We start from the raw sequence: 8,021 nt of genomic DNA on the forward strand, positions 1-8,021 counted from the left end.
AAGAGGGAGAGGGCCTTTTATCTCCAGGAAAGAAATGGGGCAAAAGGTACAATATGGGAAAGGGCATGGCTGAAAGTGATTTGTTTGAATCTTGCTCCAGAAAAACAGAAAGACATGAAACTGAAAGGCAGACAAATGTCAGACCTTGGAGTGATTTATTCAGCCATCGTGAAGACCTGGGCTTAGAATCTAGAAGGCATTAAATGCTAACCTAAGAAATTGAGTATTTGGATGGAGCATGAAACCAATGTGATGAAAGTATGCTTTAGAGGCTAGGTGTGGTGATTCATGGCTGTTATCCCAGCACATTGGGAGGCAAAGGCAAGTGGATCACCTAAGGTCAGGAGAGCCTGGCCAACATGGCAAAACCCCATCTTTAATAAAAATACAAAAATTAGCCCAGCATGGTGCTGCACCTCTGTAACCCTAGCTACTTGGGAGGCTGAGGCATGAGAATCACTTGAACCCAGAGGTGGAGGATGCAGTGAGCTGTGATAACTCCAGTGCACTCTGGCCTGATGACACTGTGAGACTATCTCAAAAAATAAATAAATAAAAAGAAAATAAAGTGTGCATTGGAAAATGTGAAAGGTGGCCTCTTGTGGGAGGTAATTAAAGGCACAAATGTGCTGGAATGCTTTGACAGAAGGTCAAAAATGGCCATTGCTGATGCCAGCTGTGAAATTCCAGCATGTCCTGACACTGATGCAGTCCATGAGTATAATATGTGAAGTTTGTTACTCAAGTGATGACACAAATAATGGTGATCACATTTACTGAGCTGGCTAGGTACGAACTGTAATGAAGATGATCTTTGCCATCTAAAATTCAAGTTTAAAATAACTAGGGAAATGTAACAGAAAATACCGAAGTAGATAGTGTGTATTAACCTTTCTCTGGAGTTTTTGTATGTGCATGTGTGTGTAGGTATGTGTGTGCATCTGTTACCTCCTTTGTGCCATCCTAATTTAGAACCTCATATGATTTAGTCCAGATTTTGAGAAGTTGCTTATTACCTTTTCCTAACTCCACGTCCTTTTTTTGCCCTTGCTCAATGCCATGGTTTTGAATGTTCCCTCCAAATCTCACACTGAAATTCTGTGGCCATTGTAATAGTGTTGGAAGATGGGACCTTTAAGAAATGACTAGCTGTGAGGGTGCAACCTATCATGACTGGATTGATGGCATTATGTTGAGAATAAGTTAGTTATTGTGCGAGTGGGCTTTGGATCAAAGGTTGAGTTTGGCCTTTATTTTCTATTTTTCACATGTCCTTCACCATATGATGCTCTCCTGCCATGTTGTAACATAGAAAGAAGGCCTCAACAGATGCAGCCCCTTGGAATTCCCCAGTCTCCAGAAACATGAGCAAAATGAGTCTTTTTACAAATTACCCAGTCAATGGTATTCTGTTGTTGCAGCAGCAAATGGACTAAAGCACTTTATTTTTTTTTCCTCTTTAGAGAACTAAATAAACTTACAAAAAGACATGTCAAATTTCCTGTCAAATGATCAAAAAGGCCATATATGTTTTAAAAATTGTACAATAGCCCACCACTGAAATAAAGCACCATTTTCCTCTTCACCTAGTTTTTAGAAATAAGGGAAAAGCAACCATAAATGTAAACATGTAATTGTATTGTTTAATAAGAGAATTATAGGAATTTTAAAATTTTTTATCAATGCAAATTTCAATCCCTGTTGTCCTGCCTAATCTATTACCTTTTTGGTGGAAGATCAGTTGTAATTAGGGTGATGTTTGTCCAGTGAAGATGATTGATGAGATGGCCTGGAAAGACAGGCAGCCAATGTATCAAATGTCATAGGCATTTGGAACCACTGGTTGCCTGCTGGTAGCAGGTTAGGATAAGGAGCCTCACTGACTGATACTTCAAAATATCTGGTTGGAAAAGTAGATGGTTCCACTGTCAGCCCCCAAAAACTATTCTGTAAGGGAGGTGTGATGTGGTATTGAGAAGTTGTGGTGATAACAAAATTCACATATGTCCATTTGTTTGCATGTAGGTGCTATGAGAGTGCATATGAATGTTGGTCAATTGATTTAAATGTTGATCTGTGGCAATTTTGTCTGACGGTCCAACTGAAGTTGAAGATGGAGGAGGAAAACCGCTTCTGATCGGGTCAGTTGAACTAGCTGACACAATATTTCCTTGGTAGAGGCATATTTAAGTTTGTAGAGGTTGGAAATAAACTTTCTTCACTAGTTTTAGCAGCTAAGCCAGAATTACGATTACCCATGTTACCCCCTGCTCTGAAGTGCTTCTTGTTGAAATCTTCAGCAAATAAAGTAGATAAAGGAGAAGGATTTTTAATCCCAACTTTTCATTCTTACTGAAAGTTGGGGACAGTAACGTTTGAAATTTGGATTACGAGAACTGTAACTAAAACCAAAGGAGAAGTTGATTTAGCGTCATTTTTAACCAAGAGAGAAGTGACTATCACAAATCTGACGTGTAAAGTCTCAGATTTCTGTTGTACCACACAAAGTTAATGTTATCAACTAATAAATGCACATTCTTGACTATTTTTAAGAATGCACTTTTTCAGAAAAAAACATTCAATTAGTAAAGCCCTCAAGTGAAAACGTATTATACATTGACAGTGACATTTCACTAGTGGCTTTGGTATCTTTATTTGGAGTTCACTGATAAGATTCAAAGTTGTTGGCAAAGTTTTTTATTTTTTTATTTATTTTTATTTTTTTAAATTTATTTATTATTATTATTTTTTGAGACAGAGTCTCGCTCTGTCTCCCAGGCTGGACTGCAGTGGCTGGATCTCGGCTCACTGCAAGCTCCGCTTCCTGGGTTTACGCCATTCTCCTGCCTCAGCCTCCCGAGTAGCCACCTCGCCGGGCTAGATTTTTGTATTTTTTAGTAGAGACGGGGTTTCACCGGGTTAGTCAGGATGGTCTCGATCTCCTGACCTCGTGATCTGCCCGTCTCGGCCTCCCAAAGTGCTGGGATTACAGGCTTGAGCCACCGCGCCCGGCCGGCAAAGTTTTTTAAGACGCTGAAAGTTTAATGCTTAAGCTGCCCTCAATGACTTCAAAAAATTAAATAATTTTAACCTTAATGTTTCACATAATTTTTGAAATCTGGTCTTACTGCATATATTAGTGTGTTTACTGATGTATAAAATAAAATCATATATATACTCTACATAAAGTAGTAACTGAAAATATTTTGAATACCTTGCTTGAAACAGAGACTTGTTTTTCTTCTGCCAGAAAGTTGGCCAAAGAAGCAGAAGTTTGAAAATTCTGTCGAATTTTACTAAATACATAGAGATTGAGCTGTTGAACTAAACTTTTCATACTATCAGTTTCCAATATTCTGTAAGGAGCCCTTCTTTCCAAAATTTCTTTCTTGAAGAGTTCATTAATCACATGCAAGTTCCATTCTCATCCTATCATATAGACTTGAATTGGTCACTTTCAATTATTTTCCAAAGTTTTTTGGGAAACGTCAGGGAAAGAAAATCATTATCTTTTTCTGGCTTAGAGACACAAACTGTGTAAGGTGGCCTTTTTGTCAAGGATCCTTGTGACAAAACCCAAAAAGCAGTTTCTTCAATCATTGACCTTAAGTCTAAGTCCCCAGGGAATGTGTTTTCACACAATGGAGACCTAGGGGAGGCTTCTGAACCAGTTAATTCATCTTTGGGAGTTTCTGAGGAAACACGTGCCATCTCAAGTAAATATTTCTTTAGCTACTCTTTCAGGCTGCATTGTTTTCAAGACTGCAGCTTCCAAAGCTGCTTTAGAAGGCCTAGGCAGGTAATCTGTATTGTCATCACAGTGGTTCCTAATCTGAGTAGCAATGACATCACAAGAGGACTTTGGTCTCCTAGTAATGTATGTAAAAAATTCAGCCAAGTATAAGAAATGAAAATTTCTTCATTTTCATTTTTCATTCCTCATTTCTTTACAGGAAAATTCTTCCCAGAAATATATCCAGTAAAAACAAAATGTGAACTTACTGCTTACACAATGTGATCTCCAAAATCTCATTCCTGCAGAATCTTTTAAGTAAATAAGGAAATAAATGAATAATGTCCTCAATACCTGAAATAAAAGTGATTTTCTCCGTTACACACACACTCATACTATACTGGTGCCAGGAGCATAGGGCCTGGTAATTGGACAATGCAAAAAAACAACAATAACAAAAAAAGATTTTAAAAGCTCTGTCAGTTTGGCATGTTGGATTGGAAATGGATGCAGTGCAGAACCTATATGTTAAAAATCCTCTCTCTACTAAGATACAAAAAATTAGCTGAGCATGATGGCATGCACTCAGGTGGCTGAGGCAGGGGAATCACTTGAACCTGCGAGGTGGAGACTGTGGTGAGCCAAGATCACACCACTGCACTCCAGCCTGGTGACAGAGCAAGACTCTCAAAACAAAACAAAACAAAACAAAAAAATGCATGGCCTTAGAGATAAAAAGTAGGTTACCGGTTGCTGGGGGAGGGGCGGGGGAATACAAAGAACTGTTTAGTAGATAAGAGGTTTCCTGTTGGGTGATAGAAATGTTTAAGAACTAGAGTGAGGTGATAATTGTACAACATCATAAGCATGTTAAATTCCATTGAATTGTACACTTTAAAATAATTTTATATTATGTGAAATTTGCTTTAAAAAATTAAGGGCCAGGTGCAGTGAGTCATGCTTGTAATCCCAGCACTTTGGGAGGCTGAGGCGGGCAGATCACGAGGTCAGGAGATCGAGACCACCCTGGCTAACACGGTGAAACCCCATCTCTCTTAAAAAAAAACAACAACTATCCTGGCTAACATGGTGAAACCCCGTCTCTACTAAAAAATACAAAAAAGTAGCCAGGCGACATGGCGGGCACCTGTAGTCCCAGCTACTTGGGAGGCTGAGGCAGGAGAATGGCAAAAACCCGGGAGGTGGGGCTTGCAGTGAGCTGAGATCTGGCCATTGCACTCCAGCCTGGGCAGCAGAGCGAGACTCCATCTCAAAAAAAAAAAAAAAAACAGAACGAAACAAAACAAAATTAGCCATGCATGGTGGTGGGCTCCTGTAGTCCCAGCTACTTGGGAGGCTGAGGCAGGAGAATGGCATGAACCCGGGAGGTGGAGCTTGCAGTGAGCCAAGATCACGCCACTGCACTCCAGCCTGGGTGACAGAGCGAGATTCCGTCTCAACAACAACAACAGCAGCAGCAGCAGCAGCAGCAGCAAAAAAAACTACTTGAATTTCTCCTTCATAATCAGAGTCAACAACTCCTGGGACTACAGTAATGCCCTGTAAGTTAAGATGGCTTTTGCCTAAATTTAGTCCCATGTATCCTGTTGGTAAAGGTCCCCCAAAACCAGTGGGAACTTTGATGGGTTTGTATCCCACAACTAACTTGATTCTTTCTCTTGGGGCGTAGATCTAATCCTGCACTTCCTGGTGTTCCTGGGGTGGGGGAATCAATGTGCCTCCAGGAACCCATGCCTGAAACAGTGTTGAGGGCTGAACTGGGATTGCCCTTATTGTTTGAGGGGCCCGGGTCCAGGCTCCCATCTCGTTTCCCGACAGCGGGGTGCCATTCTGATGAATCTTCAATGGCACTGATTAGCCCAGTGATATCCTTTGTTACAGTGAGGACAAAGTCCTGGCATTTTTTCTGCTGGGTGGGACAATGCATCGTAGGTCTTTTCTGTCTTGAGGTCTGGCGGCATTCCTTTTTAAAATGTTGTTTTTCCACAATTATAACATTTTCCCATTTTAGGATTTGATCCTTGGCTCCTTTTAGATTTGACTGTCAGGCTTCTGAGCCCAAGCCAAGCCAAGCCATCGCATCCCCTGTGACTTGCACGTATAGGCCCAGATGGCCTGAAGTAACTGAAGAGTCACAAAAGAAGTGAAAACACCCTGCCCCTGCCTTAACTGATGACATTCCACCACAAAACAAGTGAAAATGACTTGTCCTTGCCTTAAGTGATGACATTACCTTGTGAAATTCCCTTTCCTGTCTCATCCTGGCACAGAAACCTCCCCCACTGAGCACCTTGTGACCCCCTACTCCTGTTCTCCAGAGAACAACCCCCCTTTGACTGTAATTTTCCTTTACCTACCCAAATACGATAAAGGCCAAGCTAGGTCCTGGGTCCTAGGCCGAGCTAGGTCCCAATTTTTCCTCAGCCTCCACTCCCCCACCATATAATCCTTTTATCACCTTCCCTCCTCACACCCAGTCTGGCTTCCAGTTTTGTTCCACGACTAGCTCTCCCCAACCTGCCCAGCAATTTCCTCTTAAAAAGGTGACTGGAGCTAAACACATAGTCAAGTTTAATGCTCCTTTTTCTTTATCTGACTTCTCCCAAATCAGTTAGCATTTAGGCTCTTTTTCATCAAATATGAAAAACCCAGCCCAGTTCATGGCTCATTTGGCAGCAACCCTGAGATGCTTTACAGCTCTAGACCCTAAAAGGTCAAAAAGCCATCTTAATGTACATTTTGTTACCCAATCTGCTCCCAACATTAAATAAAGCCCCCAAAATGAAATTCTGGCCCTCAAATCCCACAACAGAACTTAATTAACCCAACTTCAAGGTGTACCATAATAAAGTAGAGGCAGCCAAGTAGCAATGTATTTCTGAGTTGCAATTCCTTGCCTCCAATGTGAGACAAACCCCAGCCACATCTCCAGCACACAAGAACTTCCAAGTGCCTGAACCACAGCATCCAAGTGTTCTTCCATGACTGCCTCCCGCAGGAGCTTGCTACTGTAATGCCCAGACCCGCGATGACCCGAAAGCAACCACCAGAGTCCAGAGACAAAGCCAAGTGGCAGGGATCACTTTATTTCGAGTTTGAACTCGGTTCCCTCCAGCTAGGTATCCAATCCTAGGGAGAGACCCCGAGCTCGGTGTTCAGCCGTCTTTTATAGTCAGACACAAACAAGTTACAGCAAGTTACAGAGTCACTGGGAATTTTTACAGTTGTAGGTTTACAATTAACTAACATTTAAAGTTAAACATTAGTCAGTTGTTCATTGGTTCCCGCCCTTTGACCAAACCACAAACGGCCGCTTGCCCTGCTGGGGACTTTCCAGATAACCTTGTTGTTTTAGCATTAAGGGGAGTTTCCTGACTTTTCTGACCTCTGATATTCAGTATTTTTCCACTCCTCATTTCCCCCTCTCTCTAGTATCTTGAGAGCCAATCTTGGGTCTTACACGTCTGACTCGGAAGTCTCGGTGAGTACAGGTTGGTACTGGGCTCTCAGGACCATAAGCTGGACAGTGTTGAGTCTTTCTTTTATAAAGTTTGTTCATCTGTTTATTATACATGGTCCTATAGTGAGTAAGAGAAGTATACTTATGAATGGTCCTATGAGGGGCACTAGAAGGGAGTACATGGAGGAATTCCACCAGCTGTTGGCAGCAGAGGTGAATTGTTGTTTCTGCAAGTCTAGGCTGAGTTTATGTAGTTGTTGAACTCCCATTTCTACGAGTCCAGATTCATTTATGTAGAAACAACAATCTTCTCTGAGGAAAAGACAGGTCCCTCCTTTTTCGGCCGTTAACAGGTCTAGTGCACGGCGGTTTTGTAAAGTAACTTGGGCAAGGGAAGTCAATTGTCTCTGTAATGAGGCAAGGGATTCGGCGGAAGCTTCCATAGCTATGGAGAATTGATAAGAGAGTTTTGCAGTGCTGATAAGGGAGTGACCTAAAGCTCCCCCGGCTAGTCCTGCAGTAACTAAGGACCTGGTGAGTGAGACTCCGGCTACTAGGGGGAGGAATATAGCTCGTTTTGGTCTAAGGAAGGGGGCGGAGTCCCACCTGGAAAATTCTGCAGGGGTGCGCAAGGTTATTTGGGGGACTAGCGTGACAGGGAGACACAGTAGGGTTATAGTGGCCTGAGTGGAAAGGTTCTTATTTAGGGTCCCATTGCACCAGAAGAAAGAACCGGGAGTGGCAAAGAGGGTTGAGTTGGGAGTGGAAGTTGTATTACAGAGGGTAGTGCCGGCATTTGAATAACAA

At 42.0% G+C, this 8,021-nt stretch overlaps 1 pseudogene; it reads right to left on the reverse strand.

Annotated features, from left to right (window-relative positions):
* Nucleotides 1–1,529: 1,529 nt before the first annotated feature.
* LOC104667033 lies at nt 1,530–3,711 on the reverse strand (annotated as a pseudogene).
* Nucleotides 3,712–8,021: the final 4,310 nt, after the last annotated feature.

This window comes from Rhinopithecus roxellana, chromosome 22 (genome assembly GCF_007565055.1).
Source record: "Rhinopithecus roxellana isolate Shanxi Qingling chromosome 22, ASM756505v1, whole genome shotgun sequence".
Taxonomy (NCBI): domain Eukaryota; kingdom Metazoa; phylum Chordata; class Mammalia; order Primates; family Cercopithecidae; genus Rhinopithecus; species Rhinopithecus roxellana.